The sequence below is a fragment of the Bos mutus genome, chromosome 12 (genome assembly GCF_027580195.1).
Source record: "Bos mutus isolate GX-2022 chromosome 12, NWIPB_WYAK_1.1, whole genome shotgun sequence".
NCBI classification, from domain to species: domain Eukaryota; kingdom Metazoa; phylum Chordata; class Mammalia; order Artiodactyla; family Bovidae; genus Bos; species Bos mutus.
Genome location: NC_091628.1, coordinates 28,547,376 through 28,562,576, shown reverse-complemented (window position 1 = coordinate 28,562,576; position 15,201 = coordinate 28,547,376). Strand labels below are relative to the sequence as shown.

The 15,201-nt window shown below is 39.2% G+C and overlaps 1 protein-coding gene across 1 annotated transcript in view; it reads right to left on the bottom strand.

Moving 5' to 3' along the window:
- ZAR1L (zygote arrest 1 like) overlaps nucleotides 1-15,201 on the bottom strand; it is an 86,465-nt gene that overhangs the window by 59,683 nt on the left and 11,581 nt on the right. The window lies entirely within an intron of this gene.

The window sequence follows — 15,201 nt, the reverse complement described above, 5'->3', positions numbered from 1 at the left end:
GTCAGACAGAAAAAGAAAATTATACGATATCACTTATATGTGGAATCTAACTTTTTTTAAAATGATGCAAATGAATGTATTTATAAAACAGAAAATGACTTACAGATATCAAGAACAGATTTGTGACTGCCAAGATGATGAGGGAAACAAATATAGGGATGGGGAGGGATGGATCAGGAATTTGGGAGGGACACACATGGTCTACTACTTATGGGACGGATGGCCAGCAGGGACCCTACGTACAGCATGGGGAGCTCTAATCAGTACTCTATGTGGCTTATTTGAATGGGAGTCTGTGAGGAAATGAATATATGTGTATGTGTAACTGGGTCACTGTGCTGTACACTTCAGGCTATCACAACATTGTAAATCAACTATACTTCAATAAAATTATTTTTTAAAAACTATGAAGTATCACCTCACCCTGGTCAGAATGACCATCATCAAAAAGTCTACAAACAGGACTTCTCCGGTAGTCCAGCACTTAGGAATTCACCTGCCAGACTTCTCTGGTGGTCCAGCGGATAACAGTCCACCTGCCATGGACACAAATTTGATCCCTGGTCTGGGAATGCCTCGGATCAACTAAGCCCATGTGCCACAATTACTGAGCTCTCACGCTGCAACTACTGAAGCCCTCACACCTAGAGCTCATGCTCCACCAACGAGAAGCCACCTCAATGCCTGCACACCGAAATGGGGAGTAGCCCCTGCTCATCAACCACAACTAGAGAGAACCCACAACAAAAACCCAGCAGAGCCAAAAAAAAGAATCCACCTGTCAGTGCAGCAAAAATGGGTTTGATCCCTGGTCCAGGAAGATTCCACATGCCCTGGGGCAGCTGAGCCCATGGACCATAGCTAACTGAGCCAGTGCTCTAGAGCTCATGAACCTCAAGCCCGTGCTCCACGAGAGGCCCCCACAATAAGAAGCCCAAGGACTGCAACAAGAGTAGCCTCTGCTCACTGAAACTAGAGAAAGCTTGCACTCAGCAATGAAGACCCAGTACAGCCAAAAGTTAAATAAATATAAATGTTTTTAAAAGTCTACAAATAAGTGCAGGAGAGGGTGTGGAGAAAGGGAACCCTCCTACACTGTTGGTGGGAATGTAAATTGGTGCAGCTACTATGGAGAACAGTATGGAGGCTCCTTCAAAAACTAAAAACAGAGCTACCATATGCTTCAGCAATCACACTCCTGGGCATGTATCTGGAGGAATCCATGGTTTCAAAAAATACATGCATCCTATTGTTCTGCCACATTGTTAACAACAGCCAGGAGACAGAAGCAACCTAATCACCCATGGACAGAAGAATGGATAAAGAAGATGGGATATATATGCAATGGAATACTACTCAGCAATTAAAAAGAATGAAATACCATTAGCGCAACAGGGATGGACCTGGAGATTATAGTATTACGTCAGTCAGACAGAGAAAGACAAATACCATAAGTGAAATACAATTTCACTTGTAAGAGGAATCTAAAAGAAAAAGATACAAATAAGCTTACTACAAAACAGAAACAACTCAGAAAATGAACTGATGATTACCAAAGGGGAAAAGTGGAGAGAAGAGACAAATTGAGAGTTTGGGATTGACATATATATACTAAGATATTTAAAATAGATAACCAAAAAAGATCTACTATATAGCACAGAAAACTCTGCTCCATATTCTCTAAAAATGTATAAGGGAAAAGATTCTGAAAAAAAAAATAGCTACAGATCCATGTATAACTGAATCACTTTGCTAGACACCTGAAAGTAATACAACATTGTTAATCAACTGTTCAGTTCAGTTGCTCAGTCGTGTCCAATTCTTTGCAACCCCATGGACTACAGCATGCCAGGTCACCCTGTCCATCATCAACTCCAGGAGTTTACCCAAACTCATGTCCATTGAGTCGGTGATGCCATCCAACCATCTCATCCTCTGTCATCCCCTTCTCCTCCCACCTTCAATCTTTCCCAGCATCAAAGTCTTTCCAATTGAGTCAGCTCTTCGCATCAGGTGGCCAAAGCATTGGAGTTTCAGTTTCAGCAGCAGTCCTTCCAATGAATATTCAGGACTGACTGCCTTTAGGATGGACTGGTTGGATCTCCTTGCAGTCCAAGGGACTCTCAAGAGTCTTCTCTAACAATTCAAAAACATCAATTCTTCAGTGCTCAGCTTTCTTTATAGTCCAACTTTCACATCCAAACATGACTACCGGAAACATAGGTTTGACTAGATGGACTTTTGTGGACAAAACAATGTGCGTGCTTTTTAATATGCTGTCTAGGATGGTCACAGCTTCTCTTCCAAGGAGCATCTTTTAATTTCATGGCTGTAGTCAACATCTGCAGTGATTTTGGAGCCCAAGAAAATAAAGTCTCTCACTGTTTCCCCATCTATTTGCCATGAAGTGATGGGACTGGATGCCATGATCTTAGTTTTCTGAATTTTGAGTTTTAAGCCAACTTTTTCACACTCCTCTTTCAAGAGGATCTTTAGTTCTTCTCATTCTGCCATAAGGTGGTGTCATCTGCATATCTGAAGTTATTGGTACTTCTCTCAGCAATCTTGATTCCAGCCTGTGTTTCATCCAGCCTGGCATCTCACTTGATGTACACTGCATAGAAGTTAAATAAGCAGGGTGACAATATACAGCCTTGACATAATCCTTTCCCAATCTGGAACCATTCTGTTGTTCCATGTCTGGTTCTAACTGCTGCTTCTTGAAACCTGCATACAGATTTCTGAGGAGGCAGGTCAGGTGGTCTGGTATTGCCATCTCTCTCAGAATTTTCCATAGTTTGTTGTGATCCACACAATCAAAGGCTTTGGAGTAGTCAATAAAGCAGAAGTAGATGTTTTTCTTGAACTCTCTTGCTTTTTCGATGATCCAATGGATGTTGGCAATTTGATCTCTGGTTCTTCTGCCTTTTCTAAATTCAGCTTGAACGTCTGGAAGCTCTTGGTTCACATACTGTTGAAGCCTTGCTTGGAGAATTTTGAGCATTACTTTGCTAGCATGTTAGAAGAGTGCAACTGTGTGACAGTTGGAACATTCTTATGCATTGCCTTTGGGATTGGAATGAAAACTGACCTTTTCCAGTCCTGTGGTCACTGCTGAGTTTTCCAAATTTGCTGGCATACTGAGTGCAGCACTTTCACAGCATCATCTTTTAGGATTTGAAATAGCTCAACTGGAATTCCATCACCTCCACTAGCTTTGTCGGTAGCGATGGATCCTAAGGCCTATTTGACTTTGCATTCCAGGATGTCTGGCTCTAGGTGAGTGATCACATCATTATGGTTATCTTGGTCATGAAGATCTTTTTTGTATAGTTCTTTTGTGTGTTCTCAACACATCTTTTTCATATCTTCTGCTTCTGTTCGGTCCATACCATTTCTGTCCTTTATTGTATCAGTCTTTGCATAAAACGTTCCCTTGGTATCTCTAATTTTCTTGAAGAGATCTCTAATCTTTCCCATTCTCTTGTTTTCCTCTATTTCTTTGCACTGATCACTGAGGAAGGTTTTCTTATCTCTCCTGGCTATTCTTTGGAACTCTGCATTCAGATGGGTGTATGTTTCCTTTTCTCCTTTTTCTCTATTCTCAGCTTTTTGTCAGGCCTCCTCAGACAACCATTTTGCCTTTTTGCATTTCTTTTTCTTGGGGCTGGTCTGGATTGCTGGCTCCTGTGCAATGTCACAAATCTCCATCCATAGTTCTTCAGGCATCTATGAGATCTAATCCCTTGAATCTATTTGTCACTTCAACTATATAATCATAAGGGATTTGATTTAAGTCATACCTGAATGGTCTAGTGGTTTTCCCTACTTTCTTCAATTTAAGTCTGAATTTCAAAATAAGGAGTTCATGATATGAGCCACAGCCAGCTCCCAGTCTTTTTTTTACTGACTGTATAGAGCTTCTCCATCTTTGGCTGCAAAGAATATAATGAATCAGTGTTAATCCTAAACTCTTAATTTATCCCTCCCCTCCCCCAACCTTTCCCCTTTGGTAACCATAAGTTGTTTTTTTTTCCCCCCTTTAATTTTTTTTTTTTACTTTTTATCCTAGTTGCTATGCAGTCTTTTTTTTTAAGGATAATTGCTTTACAGAATTTTGTGTTTTTATTTGAATTTTTGTTAATAAAATTTATTTCTTAGAATAGTTTTATGTTTACAGTAAAAATGAGCCAGAAGTACAGAGAATTCCCATATAGCCCCTTCCCCCAACACCTTACAATCTGCCCAATACTGACATCCCCCATCAGAGTGCATTTGTTACCATCAGTAAACTTATGATGACATATTTTAGCACCCAAAGTCCATCATTTATGCTGAGGTTCACTCCTGGTGTTTTATGGGTTTTGACAAATGTATTTTAACATGCATTTGCCATCACAGTGATGTACAGAATAATTTTACTGCCCTAAATATCCTCTGCGCTCTGCTGATTCATCCTTCCCTCTCTCTTAAGCCCCTGGACACCACTGATTTTTCTTTTTTACTATCTCCATAGTTTTGCCTTTACAGAACATCATATACTTGGAATCATAAGGTATGTAAACTTTCCTTCATGTCTTCTCATGGTTTAATAGCTCAAAGCTTTTTAGTTCTGAATAGTATTTTATTGTCTCAAGTATCATAGTTCATTTATCTATTCATGTACCAAAAGATAATTTGGTGCCTTCCAAATTTTGTTAATTATGAGTAAAGTCACTATAAACATACGTGTATAGGTTTTCATGTGAACGCAAGCTTTCAGTTTATTTGGGTAAATATCAAGGAGTGCAACTGCTGTATCATATGGTAAGAGTATGTTTAGTTCTGTAAGAAGCTGTCAAACTGTCTTCCAATGTGGCTGCACAATTTTGCAATTTCTAAGAGCAGTGAATGAAAATCCTTTTGCTCCACATCCTTAGGGTATTTGGTGTTGTCAGTGTTCTGGATCTTGGCCATTCTCATAAGGGTGTGTTGTTTAGTTACCAAGTCATGTCTGACTTGTTTGTGACCCCATGGACTATAACCTGCCAGGATCCTCTGTCCATGGGATTTCCTAGGCAAGAATACTGGCATGAGTTGCCATTTCCTTCTCCAAGGGATCTTCCCAATCCAGAGATCAAACCCATGTCTCCTACATTGGCAGGAACATTCTTTACCACTGAGCCACCAGGGAAGCCTCTCATAGATGTATAGTGGAATCTTTTTAATTTACAGTTTTCTAATGATGTGTGATGTTCAACATCCTTTCATAGCTTACTTGCCATCCATATATCTTATTTGGTGAGGTCTATGCTCAGGTCTTTGCCTATTTTTTAATCAGATTGTTTTCATGTTGCTGAGTTTTAAGAGTTCTTTGGAGAAGGCAATGGCACCCCACTCCAGTACTCTCGCCCGGAAAATCCCATGAACCGGAGGAGCCTGGAAGGTTGCAGTCCGTGGGGTCACTGAGGGTTGGACACTACTGAGCGACTTCACTTTCACTTTGTATATTTTGGATAACAGTTATCAGATGTTATCATCTTTTGAAATATTTTTCCCAGTCTGTGGCTTGCCTTCCCATTCTCTTGATATTGTCACAGAAGTTTTTAATTTTAATGAAGTCCAGCTTATCAATTCTTTTATTAATTGGAGGCTAATTACTTTATATTATTGTGGTGGTTTTTGCCATACATTGACATGAATCAGCCATGGATGTACATGTGTACCTCCCCATCCCAAACCCCCTCTCCCACCTCCCTCCTCATCCCATCCCTCTGGGTCATCCCAGTGCACTGGCTTTGAGTGTCCTGTTTCATGCATCGAACTTGGACTGGTCATCTATTTCACATATGGTAATATACATGTTTCAATTCTATTCTCTCAAATCATCCCACCCTCGGCTTCTCTCAGAGCCCGAAAGTCTGTTCTTTACATCTGTGTCTCTTTTGCTGTCTTGCACATAGGTTCATCATTACCATCTTTCTAAATTCCATATATATATGCGTTAATATACTGTATTGCTGTTTTTCTTTCTGACTTACTTCACTATGTATAATAGGCTCCAGTTTCAACCACCTCATTAGAACTGATTCAAATGTGCTCTTTTTAATAGTTGAGTAATATTCCATTGTATGTACCACAGCATTCTTATCCATTCATCTGCTGATGGACATCTAGGTTGCTTCCATGTCCTAGCTATTGTAAACAGTGCTGCAATGAACATTGGGGTACACGTGTCTCTCTCAATTCTGGTTTCCTCGGTGTGTATGCCCAGAAGTGGGACTGCTGGGTTGTATGGCAGTTCTATTTCCAGTTTTTTAAGGAATCTCCACACTGTTCTCCATAGTGGCTGCACTAGTTTGCTTTTCCACCAATGGTGTAAGAGGGTTTCCTTTCTCCACACCCTCTCCAGCATTTATTATTTGTAAACTTTTTGATAGCGATTCTGACCTGTGTGAGATGGTACCTCGTTGTGGTTTTGATTTGCATTTCTCTGATAATGAGTGATACTGAGCATCTTTTCATGTGTTTGCTAGCCATCTATATGACTTCTTTGGAGAACTGTCTATTTAGGTCTTTGGCCCATTTTTTGATTGGGTCGTTTATTTTTCTGGTATTGAGCTGCTTGTATATTTTGGAAATTGTCAGTTATTTCATTTGCTATTATTTTCTCCCATTCTGAAGGCTGTCTTTTCACCTTGAGTATAGTTTCCTTTGTTGTGCAAAAGCTTTTAAGTTTAATTAGGTCCCATTTGTTTATTTTTGCTTTTATTTCCATTATTCTGGGAGGTGGGTCATAGAGGATCTTGCTGTGATTTATGTCAGTAAGTGCTATTCCTCTGCCATCTTGGGACGGCTTCCAGCATTTTGTGGTTTTCTGCAATACGTTAACAAGAATCAGCCATAGGTACACCCATGTCCCCTCTGTCCCGAACGTCCCTCATAACTCCCTCCACATTCTACCCTTCTGGATTGTCACAGAGCCCCTGTTTGAGTTTCCTGAGTCATTCAGCAAATCCCTATTGGCTATCTATTTTACATATGGTGTTGTACATTTCCATGTTACTCTCTCCATACATCTCACCCTCTCCCTTCTCCCATCCCCGTGTTCATAGGTCTGTTCTCTATGTCTGTTTCTCCATTGCTGCCCTGAAAATTAATTCATCATTACCATCTTTTTAGATTCCATATGCGTACATTAGCATGTGATATTTATATTTCTCTCTTTCTGACTTACTTCACTCTGTATAATAGGCTCTAGGTTCTCCACCTCATTAAAACTGACTCAAATGCATTCCCTTTGACTGCTAAGTAGTATTCCATTGTATATACATACCACAGCTTCTTTATCCATTCATTTGTCAATGGACATCTAGGTTGCTTCCATGTTCTAACTATTGTAAATAGTGCTGCAGTCGAAATTGGGGTACATGTGTCTGTTTCAATTTTTATTTTCTCAGGGTATATGCCTAGGAGTGGGATTGCTGGGTCATATGGTGGTTTTATTCCTAACTTTTTAAGGAACCTCCATACCATCTTCCATAGTGGCTGTATAAGTTTACATTCCTACCAGCAATGCAAGAGGGTTCTGTTTTCTCCACACCCTCTCCAGCATTTATTGTTTGTACTTTTTAATAATGGCCATTCTCACTGGTGTGAGATGGTATCTCATTATAGATTTGATTTGCATTTCTCTAATAATGAGTGATGTTGAGCATCTCTTCATGTGCTTGTTAGCCATCTGTATGTCTGGAGAAATGCCTTTTTAGGTCACTTCCCCATTTTTTGATTGGGCTTTTTTCTGGTATTGAGTTGTATGAGCTGCTTGTATATTTTGGAAAGTGTCAGTTTCATTTGCTATTATTTTCTCCCATTCTGAGGGCTGTCTTTTCACCTTGTTTGTAGTTTCCTTTGCTGTGCAAAAGCTTTTAAGTTCAAGTGTTCTGCCTATGCTTTCCTCTAAGAGTTTTATAGTTTCTGGTCTTACATTTAGGTCTTTAATCCATTTTGAGTTTATGTCTGTGTACGGTGTTAGAAAGTGTTCTAATTCCATTCTTTTCCATGTAGCTGTCCAGTTTTCCCAACACCTCTTATCGAAGAGTCTATCTTTGCCCCATTGTATATTCTTGCCTCCTTTGTCAAAAACAGTACCCATAAGTGTGTGGTTTTCTCTCTTGGTTTTCTATTTTGTTCCACTGGTCTTTATTCTGTTTCTGTGCTAGTAGCATACTGTCTTGATGACTGTAGCTTTGTAGTATAATCTGAAATCAGGAAGGTTGATTCCTCCAGCTCCATTCTTCTTTCTCAAGACTGCTTTGACTATTTGGAGTCTTTTGTGTTTCCATATGAATTGTGAAATTTTTTGTTCTAGTTCTGCAAAAGATTGGTAGTTTGATAGGCATTGCATTTTCTGTGTATTGACTTTGTATCCCATGACTTTGTTAAATTCATTGTTTAGCTCTAGTAATTTTCTTTTACTAGAAAATAGATAGTTTCTTTTGGGTTTTCTATGTGTAGTATCATTTCATTTGCAAAAGAGAGAGTTTTACTTCTTCTTTTCAGATCTGGATTCTTTTTATTTCTTTTTCTTCACTGATTGCCATAGCTAGGACTTCCAAAACCATGCTGAATAACTGTGATGAGAATGGACAACTTTGTCTTGTTCCTGATCTTAGAGGGAATGCTTTTCATTTTTCCTCATTGAGAATAATGTTTGCTGTGGGTTTATTCTATACGGCCTTTACTATGTTGATGAAGGTTCCTCCTGTGTCTATTTTTTGAAGCATTTTTGTCATAAACAGGTGCTGAATTGTGTCAAAGGCTTTTTCTGCCTCTATTGAGATGATCATATGGTTCTTATTTTTCAATTTGTTAAGATGGTGCATCACATTGAAATTGGTTTGTGTATATTGAAGAATCCTTGCATCCCTGGCATAAACCCAATTGATCATGGTATATGAGCTATTGAATATGTTGTTGAATTGTGTTTGCTAGAATTTTGTTGAGGATTTTTACATCTGTGTTTGTCAGTGATATTGGCCTGTAATTTTCTTTTTGTGTTGTCTCTGCCTGGTTTTGGTATCAAGGTGATTGTGGCCTCATAGAATGAGTTTGGAAGTGTTCCTTCCTCTGCAATTTTTTGGAAGAGTTTCAGAAAAATAGGCATTAGCTCTTCTCTAAATGTTTGATAAAATTCCCCTGTGAAGCCATCTGGCCCTGGGCTTTTGTTTTTGGGAGATTTTGGATAACACTTTCTATTTCAGTGTTTGTAATTGGCTTGTTTGTAATTTTTATTTCTTCCTGATTCAGTTTTGGGAGGTTGAACTTTTCTAAGAATCTGTCCATCTCCTCTCGGTTGTCCCTTTTATTAGCATATTGTTGCTCATAACATTCTCTTATGATCCTTTTCATCTCTGTGTTGTCTGTTGTAACTTCTCCTTTTTCATTTCTAATCTTGTCAATTTGATTTTTCTCCCTTCTGTTCTTGATGAGTCTGGCTAGTGGTTTGTCCATTTTGCTTATCTTCTCAAAGAACCAGTGTTCAGTCTGATTAATCTTTGCTATTGTTTCCTTCATTTTCTTTTTGATTTATTTCTGCTCTGATCTGTATGATTTCTTTCCTTCTGCTGACTTTGGGGGTTTTTGGTTCTTTTTCTAGCTGCTTTAAATGTAGAGTGTTGCCTGTTCAAAGTTTTTCTTGTCCTGGAGGTAGGATTGTGCTGCTATCAACTTCTCTCTTAGAAGTGCTTTTATTGAATCCCATAGGTTTTGGGTGGTCATGTTTTTGTTGTCATTTGTTTCTAGGAATCTTTTGATTTCCCTTCTTATTTCTTCAATAACCTTTTTGTTATTTAGTAATGAATTGTTTAATCTCCCTGAGTTTGTGTTTTTTTTCATTTTTCTCCTGTAGTTGATATCTAGTCTCATAGTGTTGTGGTCAGAGAAGATACGTGATATATTTTCAATTTTTTAAATTTACTGAGGCTTGATTTGTGGCCCAAGATGTGGTCTATCCCAGAGAATGTTCCATGTGCAGTTGAGAACAAAGTGTATTCTTCTGCATTTGGATGGAAAGTCCTGAAGATATCAATTAGATCCATTGGGTCTAATGTTTCATTGAAGTTTTGTGTTTCCTTATTGATTCTCTGTTTTGATGATCTGTCCACTGGTGTAAGTGGGGTGTTAAAGTCCCCCACTATGGCTGTGTTGCTGTTGAATTCCCCTCTTATGCCTGTTAGTGTTTGCCTTGTGTATTGAGGTGCTTCTATGTTGGGGGCATAAATATTTCCAATTGTTATATCTTCTTCTTGGATTGATCCTTTGATCATTATGTAGTGTCCTTTGTCTGTTATAATATTCTTTATTTTAAAGTCTATTTTGTGTGAAATAAGAGTTGCCACACTGGCTATCTTTTGGTTACCATTCAAATGGAATATCTTTTTCCATCCATTTCCTTTCAGTCTGTATGTGTCTCTAGGTCTGAAGCGGGTCTCTTGTGGCAGTATATATTTGGCTCTTGTTTTTGTATTCATTCAGTTATTCTGTATCTTTTGGTTGATGAATTGAATCCATTTATATTAAAGTAATAATCAATATATATGTTCCTGTTGACATTTTCTTAATTGTTTTGGGTTTGTTTTTGTAGGTCTTTCCTTTCTCTTGTGTTTACTGGCTATAAAGTCCCTTTAGTACTTGATTAACTGTTTCCTTTCCCATGTAGGGGAAGTTTTCAACTTATTTTCTTCAAAAATTTTCTCAGTGACTTTGTTTTTCCTTCCTCTGGGATCCCTATAACTTGAATGTTGATGCATTTAATATTGTTCTAAAGGTCTCTGAGGCTATCCTCAATTCTTTTCATTCTTTTTCCTTTGTTCTGCTCTTCAGCAGTTATTTGCACCATTCCATCCTCTAGCTCACTTATCCATTCCTCTGCCTCAGTTATTCTGCTATTGATTCCTTCTAGAGTATTTCTTAATTTCAGTAATTGTGCTATTCATCTGTGTTTGCTTATTCTTTATTTCTTGTATGTCCTTGGTGATTCTATTAACTGTGTTAAATGTTTCTTGCATTTTCTCTATTGTATTTTCAAGTCTTTGAAGCATCTTTACTATCATTATTCTGAATTCTCTTTCAAGTAGATTGCTTATTTCATCTTCGTTTATTTGGTCTTGTGTGTTTCTACCTTATTCTTTCATTTGTGCTGTATTTCTCTGTCTTTTCATCATTTTTTTCTAACATGCTCCACTTGAGGTCTTTTCCCACACTTTAGGGTTGTTTCTTTCTTCCATTTGGTTTTTGCCCTTGGAGGGAAAGATTGATTGAGTGGTTTGTGCTGATTTCTTGTTAGAGGTGACTTTTGCCTGTGTTCTAGTGGGAGGAGATCAAGCAGATGAAGGAGGTAATTACAGAAATAATGGGACATATACACACACATCCATACATACAGTTATAACAAAAGTATTCTAAAGAAAAGATTACAGGAGACTGACTTGGTGAAGAAGGGAAACCAAAAGTGCTATCAACCAATTAAAAGCAGAGCTAGCTAATGCTCAATCTGGAAAACTGAGCATGAGCAGAGATCTGGAAAACTGAGCATGAGCAGAGTGCCAACTGGGGAATACAGCAAAGAGAGCTTGACAATTTAACTTAACAATCACTTCATGGCAGATAGATGGGGAAACAATGGAAACAGTGACAGACTTTATTTTCTTGGGCTCCATAATCACTGCAGAGAAAGCAATGGCACCCCACTCCAGTACTCTTGCCTGGAAAATCCTATGGATGGAGGAGCCTGGCAGGCTGCAGTCCATGAGGTAGCTAAGAGTCGGACACGACTGAGTGACTTCACTTTCACTTTTCACTTTCATGCATTGGAGAAGGAAATGGCAACCCAGTCCAGTGTTCTTGCCTGAAGAATCCCAGGGACAGGGTCACACAGAATTGGACAGGACTGAAGCAACTTAGCAGCAGCCATAATCACTGCAGATAGTGACTGCGGCCATGAAATTAAAAGATGCTTGCTCCTGGAATAAAAGCTATGACAAACTAGACAGCATATTAAAAAGCAGAGACATCACTTTGCCGACAAAGATCTGTACAGTCAAAGCTATGATTTTTCCAGTAGTCACGTATGGATGTGAAAGTTGGTCTATAAAGAAAGCTGAGCACTAAAGAATTGATGCTTTTGAACTGTGGTGTTGGAGAAGACTCCTGAAAGTCCGCTAGACTGCAAGGAGATCCAACCAGTCCATCCTAAAGGAAATCAGTCCTGAATATTCATTGGAAGGACTGATGCTGAAGCTGAAGCGCTAACGCTTTGGCCACCTGATGAGAAAAACTGACTCACTGGAAAAGACCCTGATGCTGGGAAAGACTGAAGGCAGGAGGAGAAGGGGACAAGAGAGGACGAGATGGTTGGATGGCATCACCAACTCAATGGACATGAATTTGAGCAACCTAAGGCAGTTTGCTGATGGACAGGGAAGGCTAGCATGCTGCAGTCCATGGGGGTTGCAAAGAGTCAGACATGACTGAACGACTAAAGTAGGACTGATAGGATCAACATATACACACTGCTGCTGCTGCTGCTAAGTCGCTTCAGTCGTGTCCGACTCTGTGCGACCCCACAGATGGTAGCCCACCAGGCTCCCCCATCCCTGGGATTCTCCAGGCAAGAACACTGGAGTAGGTTGCCATTTCTTTCTCCAACGCATGAAAGTGAAAAGTGAAAGTGAAGTCGCTCAGTCGTGTCCAACTCCTAGCAACCCCATGGACTGCAGCCTACCAGGCTCCTCCATCCATGGGATTTTCCAGGCAAGAGTATTGGAGTCGGTTTCCATTGCCTTCTCCACATATATACACTACTATACATAAAATAGATAATCAACAAGAATCTACTGTATAGCACAGGGAACTCTACTCAATATTCCATAAGATCCTAAAAGGGAAAAGAATCTAAAACAGAATAGAAACATGTACAAGTATAACTGAATCACTGTGCTGTATCTCTGAAATGAATACAATACTGTAAATCGACTATATTCCAATACAAAATGAAATCACAAAAAAATAAACAATAAAAATAAATTAAAAAACAAGGCAATGTGGATCCAAGCTGAAAATCAGTGTCTTTGGGAAAAACCCATCATAGGTCCTGGCAGAGCCATAATAATGACCATAAAAGTTCTAAATTAAAATCTTGAATATATAGTAGGGCTTCCCTACTGGCTTGGTGGGAAAGAATCCACCTACCAATGAAGGAGACATGGTTCGATCCCTGATCCAGGAAGATCCCACAGGCCTCGGAGTAAGCAACTAAACCTGTGTGCCACAACTATTGAGGCTGTGCTCTAGGGCCTGGGAGCCACAACTACTGAGCCCAAGTGCAGCAACCACTGAAGGCCCATGCACCCTAGAGCCTGTGCTCCGCAACAAGAGAAGCCACCGCAACAAGAAGTTCATGTACCACCACTAGAGAGTAGCCCCCACTCACCACAATAGAGAAAAGCCCTCATAGCAATGAAGACCTAGCATAGCCAATAAATATAATGATTTTTAAAAATCTAACACAGAAGAGGGAAAAGATAAGTTAAGCTAAAAACAAGTCAACTTACGATAGGGATCACAGCATAAAGAATTTTTAATAATGGTTGAAATCAAATTAATTGATTTTATTAAACAAAACAAAAAAACAAGATCACCAGGTAACTCGTGGTACGTTAAAGTTTTAGAATTATTGTTCCAAGTATTGGTGTGCCCCAGGCGTCTGTGTGTACTCTCCATCTAGGGCTACAGCTTTAAGAACTATATATTTTTTAATCTCCAAATCTCTCTCTGGCTCCAACCTCCTCTCCTAAATTCCAGATTCATATAAGCAATAGCCTACATGACAACTCCATTTGGAAGGAGTCTCAAATATTTCAAAGTTACTATTAAAACAAAAGCCTTTTCCCTTTTCACTACACAGTCCCACCAAAAAAGGACTGCTAAGTTTACTGTGTACCTGTTACACGTAATAACCTAAGTGCTTAACACGTATCAGCTGCTTTAATCCTCCCATCACCATCCACAAGAGATAGTTACTAGTATTGTGCCCATTTTACAGAGGAGTAATTAAGAGAGAGAAAGTAACTTACCCACAACTGTACATCTCCTAAGTATCACCAGTGATTTGAAGCTAGGTAATTTGACTCCAGAATATGTTCCTGTCATACCTCTCAGTTCCATTCAACCAAAAACTCAAATATAAAGTCATCATTTCACCATCTCCCACTTCTAATCCTGTACATTCCACTTTCAAACATTATCTATAATTGATGTATTTCTTTCCATCTCCATGGTCACCCACTCTTTTCCAAGCCATCATTTTGCTTGTATGTTTGTTAACCTCCTAACTGGTCTTCCTCCTTCCACTCTACCTGATCTTCTCTCATAGCAGTACAATTTTTACAGTAAGAATCTGATGTTAGTGCCTTCTTTAAATACTTTTATGGGCTGCCATATGCTTGACCTGAGCCTGCCTTCTCCAGCATTTGTCTGATATTAGCCTCAGGGACTCTCGTTCCTGAGACAAGCCAAGTACATGCTCCACCCCCAGGGCTTTTGCTCTTCTTGTTTTTGTGGAACCCAAATCATCTTTTCTCCCAGCTCTCCCTCATCCTACAGATCTCAGTTCTCATGTCACTTCTTTTCAACCACCCTTTCTAAAGGAGTCACTACTACAGCTCCATTTCCTTCGCTGCACTTAACACATCTAAATCTGAAAATATAAACATATCACTAGTAGCTAAAGCTGTAGAGAATGTACTGGTCTACCCAGATTTAAATTCTGACTTTATGACCTTCCTGTGGCTCCTTCTCCTCATCTATTAAAAATAAGTGCAATACAACTGCTGTGATGAGTTACAACAATGCCTAGCATATACTAAGTGCTATTTAAGCATTTGATATAATGATTACATATATTTGAAGGCAAGAACCCCCTTGATTGTCTCTATATTCCTGACACTTAGAACACCCAGTTTACAAAAGTTTGTCAAATGACTCTTATTCCCTTTCATTGTTCCATTTGTATTAGCGATAGAGTCTACCATTTCCCAATGCTTTATTGATGTTTTTACCCGAGGATCATCAATTAATGGGGCTTCCCTGATAGCTCAGTTGGTAAAGAATCTGCATGCAATGCAGCAGACCCCAGTTCGATTCCTGGGTTAGAATATCCTC